General features: G+C 39.7%; 1 protein-coding gene and 1 non-coding gene across 2 annotated transcripts in view; both read right to left on the bottom strand.

Moving 5' to 3' along the window:
- TMEM243 (transmembrane protein 243) overlaps positions 1-13,683 on the bottom strand; it is a 119,735-nt gene that overhangs the window by 58,777 nt on the left and 47,275 nt on the right. Inside the window, exon 2 of the mRNA XM_047752931.1 lies at positions 7,844-7,920. The gene's annotated coding sequence lies outside the window, so the exon portion shown is untranslated. The remainder of the gene's footprint in view (positions 1-7,843; positions 7,921-13,683) is intronic.
- On the bottom strand, positions 5,154-5,260 carry LOC125112312 (U6 spliceosomal RNA). The gene has a single exon (XR_007131106.1). It is a non-coding gene; the product is annotated as a U6 spliceosomal RNA (small nuclear RNA).

The following is a 13,683-nucleotide window of genomic DNA, read 5'->3' as shown; positions in this document are numbered from 1 at the left end:
CATCTGCTTAGCTCCAGGAGAGGGAGTGTGATACCACTGCTCCCAACACATGCTCTGGGTACATGTGAACTACTACTACCCTTGAGAACTCCAGGACTTGGCATACGCTGCTACATCTACATACCTACTGTCAAGGGGATGATGAACAGAAAGGTAGACACTATGAGATGACAAAGAAGCAGCTTTCAGACAAAGGAACAAGACAAAAACACAAAAAACCCACTAGGTGATGGGGAGATAGGCAATCTAAATGAAAAAGAATTCAGAGTGATGATGGTAAAGATGATCCAAGATCTTGGAAAATGAATGGAGACACAGATCAAGAACCTAAATGAAATGTTTAAGATTTAAAGAGCAAAATAAATGCCACAATAGTTGAAATGAAAAATAATCTAGAAGGAACCAACAGCAGGTTAACAGAGGCAGAAGAATGAATAAGCAATGTGGAAGAGAGAATGGTGGAAATCACTGCCACAAAAAAGAATAAAGAAAAAAGAATGAAAAAAACTGAGGAGAGTCCAAGAGACCTTTGGGACAACATTAAATGTATCAACTTCACATCATAGGGGTTCCAGAAAGAGAAGAGAAAGAGAAAGGCCAGAGAAAACATTTGAAGAGGTTATAGCCAAAAATCTCCCAAATATGGGAAAAGAAACACTCACTGGAGTGGAAGAAGCACAAAGAATTCCATACAAAATAAACCAAGAAGAAACACAGCAAGACAATACTAATTAAACTGACCAAAATTACATTAAAAGAAAAGATATTAAGAGCTATAAGGGAAAATCAACAAATCACATATAATGGAACCCCCAAGTACAACAGCTGATTTTTTTCAGTGTAAACCTTACAAGCCAGATGGGAGTGGCAAGATATATTTGAGGTGATGAAGAGTAGGAAACTAGAACCAAGAATACACTACCCAGCAAAGCTCTCATTGAGATTTGATAGAGAGATCAAAAGCTTTCAGACAAGCAAAAGCTAAGAGAATTTTAGCACCTCCAAACCAGCTCTACATCCACTACTAAAGGAACTTCTCTATGCAGAAAAGAAAAGGCCGTAATTAGAAACAAGAATATACAAATGAAAAAGCTCACTGGAAAGGCAAAGATAATATAAAAGTAGGAAATCACTCATTGACAAATATATCAAAACTAGCAAGCATGAGAAGACAAGTGCAGAACATTGCCAATGCATTTGAAATTAAGACACCAGCAACCAGAAACAATTCATCACACATATAGAGGGCTATATAAAAACATAATGGGAACCATGAATCAGATAACTATAATGGTCACACACATAAAAAAGAAAAACCAAGCTGAACATAACAATAAAAATGGTCAGCAAATCACAAGAGAAGACAACAAAAAAAGGAAGGGAAGAAAAAAGACTCAAAATAGCAATCAAGAAAAATTAAGTAAATGACAATGAGTACATACTTATCCATAATTATATTAAATGTTAATGGATTAAATGCTCCAACTAAAAGATACAGATTGGCTGAATGGACTAAAAACCAAGACACATATATATGCTGTTTAAAAGAGACCCACTTCAGACCCAAGGACACATACAGATGGAAGGCGAGTAGGTGGAAGAAAATATTACATGCAAATGGAAATTACATAAAAGCAGGAGTAGGAATACTCATATTAGACAGAATAGATTTTATGCAACCAAAATAGATTTTAAAATAAAGAAGGTCATGAGAGACAAAGAAGGACATTAAATAACAAACATTAAATGATCAATTCAAGAAGAAGAAATAACAACTGTAAATATATATGCATCCAACACAGGAGTATCACAATATATAAGGCAACTACTAACAGCCCTAAAAGGGAAAATTGACAGTAACACAATAATAGTGGGAGACTTTAACACTCCATTTACAGCAATGGACAGGTCATCCAGACCAAAAAAATCAACAAGGACACACAAGACTTAAATGATGCACTAGACCAAATAGAAGTAACAAATATCTGTAGAACTTTTCACCCCAAAGCAGCAGAATATACTTTCTTCTCAAGTGCATATGGAAGAGTCTCCAGGAGAGAAAACATCTTGGGCCACAGATCAAGCCACAGTAAATTTTAAAAAATTGAAATTATCTCAAGCATTTTCTCTGATCACAATGCTATGGGACTAGAAATCAAGTATATGAAAAAAATAGCAAAAAACAAACACTCCTAGAAGCTAAACAATATGCTACTAAACAACCAACCAATACCAAAACCAGACAAAAAAAGAAAATTACCCAAAAAAGAAAAAAATATATACCAAAAAAGAAAATTATAGACCAATATCCTTGATGAATATAGATGCAAAAATTCTCAACAAAATTTTAGCCAACTGAATCCAACTGTATATAAAAATGATCATACACCCTGACCAAGTGGGATTCATCCCAAGTTCACAAGGATGGTTAAGCAAATTAATCAACATCATTCACTACATTACAAAAGAAAAGTTAAAAACTACATGATCATCTCAATAGATGCAGAAAAAGCATTTGACAAAAATCCAACATCCATTCATGATAAAAACTTTTACCAAAGTGGGTATAGAGAGAACATATCTTACCATAATCAAAGCCATTTATGACAAACCCACAGCAAATATAATAATCGACAGAGAAAAGCTGAAAGCCTTCTGGCTAAGACCTGGAACAAGAAAAGGATGTCCTCTCTCGACACTTTTATTTAGCATAGTACTGGAAGACTTAGCCACAGCATTCCGACAAACAAAAGAAATAAAAGGTATCTGAATTGGAAGAGAAAAGGTAAAATTGTCACTGTATGCAGATTATATGATACTATATATAGAAAACTGTACGGACTCCACACAAAAACTACTTGAACTGATCAATGAATTCAGCAAAGTAGCAGGATACAAGAGATTAACATTCAGAAGTTGGTTGCATTTCTGTATACTAACAATGAAATATTAGAAAAGGAATACAAAAATATAATACCTTTTAAAATAACACCCCCCAAAATTAAATACCTAGAAATAAACCTGACCAAGGAGGTGAAAGCTTTAGATGCTGAGAACTATAAAACATTAATCAAGGAAATTAAAGAGGATTCAAAGAAATGGAAAGATACTCCATGCTCCTGGGTTGGAAGAATTAATATCATGAAAATGGCCATACCACCCAAAGCAATCTATAGATTCAGTGCAATCCCTATCAAATTACCCATGACATTTTTCACAGAACTCGAACAAACAATCCAAAATTTTATATGGAACCATAAAAGACCCAGAATTGCCAAACCAATCCTGAGGAACAAAAACCAAGCAGGAGGCATAACTCTCCCACACTTTAGACAATACTACAAAGCTACAGTAATCAAGAGAGTGTGATACTGGTATCAAAACAGACATACAGACCAATATTACAGAATAGAGAAGCCAGAAATAAACCCAGACACCAATGGTCAATTAATCTTTGACAAAGGAGGCAAGAGCATAAAATGGGAAAAAAGACAGCCTTTTTAGCAAGTATTGCTGGGAAACCTGGACAGCTGCATGTAAGTCAATGACAACAGAAAACACCCTCACACCATGCACAAAAATAAACTCAAAATGGCTTCAAGATTTAAACATAAGACAAGACACCATAAAACTCCTAGACGAGAACATAGGCAAAACATTCTCTGACATCAACCATATAAATGTTTTCTTAGGCCAGTCTCCCAAAGCAATAGAAATAAAAATGAAAATAAGCCAGTGGGACCTAATCAAACTTAAATGTTTTTGCACAGAAAAGGAAATCATAAAACAAAACAAAACAAAAAGACAACCTATGGAGTGGGAGAAAATAGTTTCAAATGATGCAACCACAAAGGTTTAATCTCCAATATAAACAAATAACTCACATAACTCAACAGCAAGTAAACAAACAACCCAATTTAAAAATGGGCAGAAGACCTGAATGGACATTTCTCCAAAGAAGACATATGGATAGCCAACAGGCACATGAAAAAATGCTCAACATCATTAATTATTAGAGAAATACAAATAAAAACTACTATGAGGTACCATTTCTCAACAGTCAGATTGGCCGTCATTAGTAAGTCTACAGATAACAAATGCTGGAGAGGATGTAGGAAAAAGGGAACCCTCCTACACTGCTGGTAGGAATGTAAATTGGTACAACCACTATGGAAAACAATATGGAGATACCTCAGAAAACTAAAAATAGAATTACCATATGACCCAGCAATCCTACTCCTGGGCAATATATCTGTACAATGTTTCACTGAAAAATATACATGCACCCCTATGTTCATTGCAGCACTATTCACAATAGCCAAGACATGGGTACAACCCAAATGTCCACCAACAGATGAATGGATTAAGAAGATATGGTACATATACACAATGGAATACTACTCAGTCATAAAAAACAAAATAATGTCATTTGCAGCAACATGATTGGAACTAGAGACTCTCATATTAAGTGAAGTAAGTCAGAATGAGAAAGACAAATACCGTATGATATCACTTCTATCTGGAATATAATATATGGCACAAGTTAATCTTTCCATAGAAAAGAAACATATTCATGGACATGGAGAACAGACTTGTGGGTGCCAAGGGGGAGAGAGTGGGATGGAATGGGAGTTTAGGGTTAGTAGATGCAAACTATTCCATTTGGAGTGGATAAGCAATGAGATCCTGCTGTATAGCAATGGAAATTACATCTAGTCGACTACTTGTGATGGAACATGATGGAGGATAATGTAAGAAAAGGAATGTATGTGTGTGTGTGTGTGTGTATATATATATGACTGGGTCATTTTATTGTATAGCAGAAATTGACAGAACATTGTAAATCAAATATAATAAAAAATTAAAGTACAAAAGCTTATAATGAAATAAATTTATTTAAAACTAAGATAGTAAACACACAGAACTCATCACCTCCAGATCACTTTTGGGCATTTGATTATGTACTTTTTTAAAAATTTAATTTTATTGGAATATAGTTGAGTCACAACGTTGTATTAGTTTCAGGTGTACAAAACAAAGTGAGTCAGTCATACATATAAATACATCCATTCTTTTTTTCCCATACAGGTTATTACAAACTATGGAGTATATCTTCCTGTGCTATATAGTAGGTTCCTATTAGTCATCTTTTAAAAAATATGGAATGCTTCATGAATTTGCAGGTTATCCTTATGCAAGAGCCATGCTAATCTTCTCTGTATTGTTCCAATTTAAGTATATGTGCTGCTGAATTGAGCACTGATCATATACTCTTCAGATTATTTAGGGTAAGAGGTCTGTATGGATGGACTATATAATGATGAGCTACTGCACATAAGTAACCAATTTCGACTGTAGTGACATCAGCTTGGCAGTAAAATCAGTCACCATGGGAATATTTATTCCATGCAAATTAACAAACACTTAGAATCAAGGTTTTCAACTATTTGGTGTTTTCCCCAGGGAGGTGGATGTGAAATATTACCAGAACTTCACCTCAATACACTGTATAGGCCAAGCCATAGCTATCAAAGGGATTCTTACCTACATGGGGCTGCCAGAAAAAATATACCATGCTCCATCAAATCTGAATTTTAGACAATGAATTTTTGGGGTTTTTTTAGGGCCGTACCCGTGCATAGGGAGGTTCCCAGGCTGGGGGTCCAGTCGGAGCTATAGCTGCCGGCCTATGCCAGAGCCACAGCAACGCCAGATCCGAGCCACGTCTGTGACCTCTATCACAGCTCACGGGGCGAGGCCAGGGATTGAATCCGAAATCTCATGGCTCCTAGTTGGATTCGTTTTTATTGTGCCAGGACAGGAACTCCATCAATATATATTTTTTTAGTATACCTATATCTCATGCAGTATTTGAGCCTAAGTACTTTTTGTAGTATAAGTTTGTCTCCAATATTGGGATATGCTTATATTTTACAAATTATTCATTGTTTGTTTGAAATTCAAATTTAACTGGAATTCTGTACCTTTATTTGCTAAGTCTGCTGTGGCTAAGGAATGTCATCTGCCATATCAGTAAACAAAGGCTATTGAATGAAAAGAGGCTCATAAGCCAATTATTAGAGAAATGCAAATCAAAACTACAAAGAGGTTCCACCTCTGTTTAGAATGGCCATCATTAAAAATTCTACATATAACAAATGCTGGAGAGTATATGGAGAAGAGAACTTTCCTACACCACTGGTGGGAATGTAAATCAGTGCAGCCACTAGAGAAAGCAGTACAGAGGTTCCTTAAAAAACTAAAAATAGCGTTGCCATATGACCCAGCAATCGCCTCCTGGGCATATAACTGGACAAAACTATAATTGGAAAAGGTACACACACTCTTATGTTTACAGGAGCACTGTTTACAACAGCTAAGACAAGGAAGCAGCCTAAATGTCCACTGACAGATGAATGGATAAAGAAGATGTGGTATGTATGTGTGTGTATATACAGAATACCGCTCAGCCATAAACGAAGAAGGTAATAATACCAGTTACAGCAACATGGATGGCCCTAGAGATTATCATACTAAATGAAGTAAGTCAGAGAAAGACATCACATGATATCACTTACATGTGGAACCTACAATAGGACACAAATGATCTTATTCATGAAACAGAAATAGACTCACAGACCTAGAGAACAGATTTGCGGGTGCCAAGGGGTAGAGGGAGGGATGGATTGGGAGTTCTGGATTAGCAGATGCAAACTATTACATTTAGATTTAGGATGGATAAACAAAAAGGTCCTATTGTATATGCACAGGAAATTATATTCAATATTCTGGAATAAACCATAATGGAAAAGAATATGAAAAATAGTGCATGTATAACTGAATCACTTTGCTTTATAGCAGAGGCTAATACAACATTGTAAATCAACTATACTTCAATGAAATTATATTTTATTTTATTTTTATTTTTTGGTCTTTTTGCCATTTCTTGGGCCGCTCCCGCGGCATATGGGAGGTTCCCAGGCTAGGGGTCTAATTGGAGCTGTAGCTGCCAGCCTACGCCAGAGCCACAGCAACGCGGGATCCGAGCCATGTCTGCAACCTACACCACAGCTCACAGCAACGCCAGATCCTTAACCCACTGAGCAAGGCCAGGGATCGAACCCGCAACCTCATGGTTCCTAGTCAGATTCGTTAACCACTGCGCCACGACGGGAACTCCCTAAAATAATATTTTAAAAAAGATGTTTCAAACATCAATCCTTCAGCCACTGCAACCACTTTCTCACTCCTCACACCTCCCCCATCTCCTTCCACTCCTGGTTTTGTACCCTGAGGGGATTCAGGATGGAGGAAAGCACAGGATACTGGCCCTAGGTAGTTAAGGTACATATCAAAGTAATGATTTCAATAGGCCCAGACTCTTGCATCTTCCCCTTACCTCTTCTAGAGGAGTCCCTCATAGCTATCTGAAAGGCTGCCTCTCAGCCTTACGTCCTCACTAATGAATGAAACACTTCTCAACTTTTAGGTTGTGCTGTTTTGTTTTTTTCAGTCAACACCGGCAATCCTACACTTATTGTTTCTTTCTAAGGGATTATGTTCCATGGAGTTACCACACTTTGCTCTTTATAACGCACCATCGTCAATTCAGCAGATTGAGCTGCAGGAGGACCCCTGGTTAGAAGTTACCTATGGGTTGGCCTAACGTGAGTGTTGTTTAAGAGGGATTAAAAAGTAATTACATAGACTAATTAGCTCCTGTCTTTTTCAAAGGTGAAACCAAGACTCAGGGGACAGTCAATGAATTGGCATTGAAAATAACAAATAAAAAATAAGCCAGAAGAACACAGGTAGCAGAGGCCTTAAGTAATGAGCAGCTTACCTGCCCCATGGAGCAGAAGATGAGGAAGTTGACTGGTGGTTTCAAAGGCTGCTGGAAGCAGAGTTAGGTGACGACATCTGAAACATGAAGCACAATCAAATCACCTGGGAGCTTTCCAAAATGTCAAAGTCTGGTCAATACAACACATCAATTATCTTACAATCTCTGGCAGTGAGACCCAGGATTCAGGTTTGTTCTGTTTTTGTTTCTTCAAAGCTCCCCAGTGGGCTGCATTGTTGATAGTTTACATTGCATTATTGAAAATAAATCTTCAGCTGGTGGTTGAAGGGTGCTAACCAGGTTAGTCACTAGATTCTGAATGACTTTTCGGCTCTAAACCACATCCTGGTCACTTAGAAGCCTGACTGAGCTGCAGTCCCTGTTTTTCCAGTATGGTTTCACTTTATACTAACATCCTCTGAATTAATTTTTTTTTATCTATAGCATCATGATGTGTTAAATGCAAACAATATTCTATATCCTCACGGTAGACCTCTATTAATTCAGTTAATGTGTGTTTCTTTCTGTCCTAACACAAATAACCCATCCATCACGATAAAGACAATCTGAAGCTTTAGTTTCTTTGCACATCCATTTTCTTTCTCATTTCTAACCTCTAGACAGTGGTTCTCAAACTTGGGGCCTCCTGGGCCTGCAGCATCAGCATTGCCTAGGATGCAAATATGTTTTAACAAGCCTTTCAGGTGATACTAATGTACTTGACATGGAGGAACTCCTGCTCTAGAGGCAGTAACTAAAGGTAGCCACTAATTAGGGGCAGGCTCTTGGCCAGACACTTCTCCTTTTTAGTCTGTTTCCTTATTTGCCAAATGACCCTTGCTACCCTTGCCAAAGGTCCTTGCTTGCTAAGGGCCCTTCCAACAATCAAACATTGTGATTGTATCAGATGAGATTTGGAAATATAACATGTGATTTGAGAGGATATATTAGGAGAATTATTGAAGCCATAATGCTTTTCATTGACAACATTTTCTAGATGTTCAGTCTAAAATATATCCTATATTACCCTTTATTCATTACCCAAAGCTGCCAAAATATATTTGTCTTGTCCTAAGTCTTCTGCTTGTAACCAACAACAGTAAGCTGAATGTGCCTTTGAAAACAAGACTGAAGTGCTGGGAACAGTTACTACTCCCCGTTTTCTGGCTGCTGTCCTTTAGTGAGTATGGCACTAATTTGATGAATCTATTCTCAAAGATGAAGCTGAAAATATTTCCCCAAAATTCAATGACTTAGAAACTATTTTCTAAGTTTAAAATCTGCCGATCCTGGGAGTTCCCGTTGTGGCTCAATGGTAATGAACCTGGCTAGTATCCATGAAGATGCGGGTTTGATCTCTGTACCCGCTCAGTGGGTTAAGGATCTGGCACTGCCATGAGCTACACTGCAGGCGTGGCTCAGATCTGGCGTGGCTGTGGCTACGGCATGGGCCAGCAGCCCCTCAATTCGACCCCCTAGCCTGGGAACTTCCATATGCCATGGGTACGACCCTAAAAAAAAAAAAAAAAAAAAAAAAAAACGGGGCTAAGAAATATGCAGAAGACTTATTTCCTTTTATTTTATTTTTTTTAAATGGCCATACCTGCAGCATATGGAAGTTCCCAGGCCAGGGGCTGAATCTGATCTGCAGCTGTGACCTATGCTGCATCTGTAACAATGCCGGAGCCTTTAACCCACTGCACCAGCCTGGGATGGAACCCAAGCCTCTGCCGCAACCCAAGCTGCTGCAGTCAGATTCTTAACCTGCTGTGCCACAGGGGGATCTCCTTATTTGTTTCTACTAGTAGAAAAAAAAGAAAAGTAGCTTCTATTCAGAGAGCCATCCTCATTCTTTTACCAAATAAAAGCTCCCGGAAATGACTGGAATTTTTTAGACTCACCTCGGCACTTAGACATCCACCCCTTCCCCCAGCCTCCTCTACCAGTTAGACAGCAGACAGCTCAAGGTTACCACCTCTCTTGGACAGAGCATGCTGCCCTATCAGATGGTCTCCCCACTGTGCCCAGCTCCCCACTGGGTAATCACTAGCCACCCATTCACTCATTAAATAGTCCACTTAACCAGACAGGGACACTTAACACAGCCAAGGACGAAATGGGTGACTCAGGCTTCTTCTCTAACCCTTGGATTCTCTCCATCAAGACTCTCCTATAAAAGTATATAAAATTTTCTTTTGAAAGGTTAGGGAAATTTTCAAAGGGGATTTATACCATGGAGAAAAAAAGGCCAAAGTTCTTACTAATGAGATCTTTGTCCTACTGGTATAGCATCAAAGGATGAAGGGCCCTTCAAAGAAAGGGGGGAGGTCCCCTCCTATATGTGCTCCCTGCATCCCAAAGAGCCCAGTCTTTCCAGATTGTTCTCAACCATTTCTCTCAGGCAAGCAGCCCCCACCACAGGGACAGTAACAGATCCTGAGTCCCTTTTCATCATCTCCATGTAACTGAGTCACTGACTCTGGAGGAGGCTCAGGGATATGGCTAACCTCTCAATGATGCTAAGCTCAGCTCACATAGCAGGGGACCGGCAAGGGCTGCTGCCACTGTATGTTCTGAGGTCTCCTGTGGGTTTCTATCCTGGTTTGCTTCTCAATATTCTCACCAACCTTTTGGCACACTTGTTTATTTTATTTTATTTTTGTCTTTTTAGGGCCACACCTTTGGCATATGGAGGTTCCCAGGCCAGGGGTCTAATCAGAGCTGTAGGCACCGGCCTAGACCAGAGTCACAGCAACGCCAGATCCTTAACCCACTGAGCGAGGCCAGGGATTGAAGCCACAACCTCATGGTTCCTAGTCGGGTTCATTTTCCACTGCACCATGATGGGAACTCGCCATCCTTGTTTTTTAAGCATGAAACCTGTTAGAACACACATGCATATCTTTCGTGGACAGCTACTGCTTTTTGGAGAAGAGAGAAAATAGTTCCTTCTGCATTGCATCATGTTCCTCTCCAAATTCATACGTTGAAGCCTTAACCCCCAGGACCTCCGAGTATGACCTTATTTGTAAATTGGGTCATTGCAGACATAAGTAGTTCAGATGAGATCATAAGAGAGCAAGACAGGCACACAGAGAGAACACTGCCTGAACAAGAAGTCTGGGAACAGATTCCCCCTGAGATCCTTAGAAGGTAGCACCAGCAAACTCACTCAGATTTTAGGATGAGAAAGTGGGGAGCTGCTGTAACCAACACCGAAAGAGGTAGAAGTGGCTTTGGACCTGGCAAGGGTAAAGACTGGAAGAGTTTTGAGGTGCCTAGAATGTCTTGAGCAAACTGTTGGTAGAAATGTGAACATTTACAGCACTTTAGGCGAAGTTTCAGAAATGAGAAACATACTGTTGAAATCTGGAGGAAAGGGATCCATAAAATAATGTAGCAGAGAATTTAGCTGAACCGTGTTTTTGTTTGTTTGTTTGTTTGTTTGTTTTAAGGGCTGCTCCTGCAGCACATGGAAGTTTCCAGGCAGGGGGTCAAACAGAGCTGAGGCTGTTGGCCACAGCCACAGCCACAGCAATGCAGGATCCAAGCCACATCTGTAACCTACACCGCAGTTCATGGCAATCCAGATCCTTAACCCACTGAGCAAGGCCAGGGATCAAACCTATGTCTTCATGGATACTAGTCGAGTTCGTTACTGCTGAGCTACAATGGGAAATCCTAAACTATGTTCTTCTGTTGAGTAGAAGGTAGAACTCTAAGCAATGAACTTGGATCTTTAGCTGAGGAGCTTTCTACACGAAATGCTGCCTTTACAGCCTGGAGTCTCCTTACTGCTTGTACCAAATGCAAGAGGAAGGAAATAAACTGGAAAAATAATTTTAAGCAAAAAGGAACCAGAAGAATTGAAAATTCTCAGCCTATCCATATTGCAAAGAATGAGCAAGTGTGCTCTAGAGAACACCAAGAGTGTGCTAAGGGAGTAGGTCTGTGACTTGGGGACACAATAGCCACCTCGGCAAAACCCTGCAAGCTCGGACTGAAGGGGACCAAGACTGGAAGAAATGAAGGGAGGCTTCTGCCCTTGTGGGATTCTCCAGGCAGGGAACAGGACAATAGAGCAATCTGACCATGAACATACACTATTCTTCAAGAAAAGGGAAGAATGTCCCTGCAGGGCCAGCATCTCTGAAGTTCCAGACAGTCTCTGGTATCAGAGGGCCACTGCCGCCCCCTTGTACCCAGAGGACAGAGTATTTGTCTAAAGAAGATTATTTTCATGCCTCAAAATCGAATGATATTTGCCATGCTTGGTTTCCAACTCGCTCGGGACCATTGATCCCTCCCTGCCCCCCCCCCCCAATTTTCCTCTTTTAAAAAAAGTTCAAAAGTACTTTTATGGTTGAAATTTCCAAATATATTCAAAAGTAGAGAGACTACTATAAGGAAACCCGAAGTACCCATCACCCAGCTTCTGTAGTCATCAACACTTGTCCAATTTTAGCTTTTTAAAGCAAACTCTGGTGATATTGCACTGTGTGCACATATTTATGAGGGTATGTACACGTGTGTGGGGTGTGCTGGCAATAGAATTTCAAGACATTACCTCCTTCCTGAAGAACCCAGGAATTGAAGAGTGATGGGCATTTGTATATGGATGACAGGAGAGCAAAACCAAATTTCTTCTACTGAGTGGGCTTGGTAGAGAATGCCAGGTGAGATAAAGGATGTGGCCAATATTTTCAAAATATAAACTAAAACATGGGTACAGATAAATGTAACATCTCAAAATTTTCCTTTTTGAATGAGATTGTCTATCCCAGGCCTGTCCCATCACCATATTTGCAAGCAGGTAACTTGTCTGGCTTCATGGTTCACAGATGCAGAGGAATTTTTTCCAGGATGAAACGTACCCTGAGTCTCATCCACACCTGACTTAGGTGAGACTTGGGACTTCAAGTTGATGCTGGGATAGGTTAAGACTTTCGGGGATGTTGGGATGGAGTGACTTTATTTTGCATGAAAGCTCATGAATTTGGGGGACTCGGGAGGCAAACTGTTACAGGTTGTGTCACCCCATTTCATATGCTGAAGTTCTAACCCTCCAGGACCTCCACATGTGACTGTATGTGGAAATAGGGTCATTGCAGATGGAGTGAATTAAGATCAGGTCATATTAGAGAAGGGTGGCCCTCTAAGCTAATATGACTAGAATCCTTAAAAAGGAATGTCATGTAGAGAAACACACTTGCTCACAGAGATACAGCTATCTGAACATAAAGGCAAAAGTTGGGATGATGTGTCTACAAGCCAAGAAACGTGAGAGATTTGCACAAAACTCCCAGAAGCTAGGGTAGAAGTCTGGATCAGGTTCTCCTGCACAGCCCTCTGATGGAACCAACCCCACAGAAACCTTCCTCTCTGACTTCCAGCCTCCAGGATTGTGAAAAAACACGTCTCTATGGTATAAATCACTCAGTTTGTGGTACTTTGTAACAACAGTGTTAGCAAACTAACACATTTAAATAGCCATATACTACTTTCCTCCCGTGACGTTAGGAGCCCCATTATTGTGCTTAGGGTTTTCGCCTGAGCAGAATAATATGAGCTAAAATACTTTTTAACAACTGGTCTGCTACCCATGTCACCCAGAAAGGCTCTGGACTGACCACTGTTGCAAAGACTTGAATTTTTGGTCCTATGAAGTCTGCTCCTGGGTGGATGGTGGATGACAAGCAAAGGTAGGGTTTGGCCTGGCCAATACTTCCCATAATTATAGATGATATGTGTGCTTGAGGCAGCTTGGTTTTTCTCGAAAAGGCAAGTGGTCAGTAACCACTTGTAAAAGAGAGCAGTGGAAATTATTTGCCCGGTAGAAC

The sequence above is a fragment of the Phacochoerus africanus genome, chromosome 11 (assembly GCF_016906955.1).
Source record: "Phacochoerus africanus isolate WHEZ1 chromosome 11, ROS_Pafr_v1, whole genome shotgun sequence".
Classification (NCBI taxonomy): Eukaryota; Metazoa; Chordata; class Mammalia; order Artiodactyla; family Suidae; genus Phacochoerus; species Phacochoerus africanus.
The sequence above is the reverse complement of the archived record's forward strand: the minus strand, read 5'-3'. Positions and strand labels throughout refer to the sequence as shown.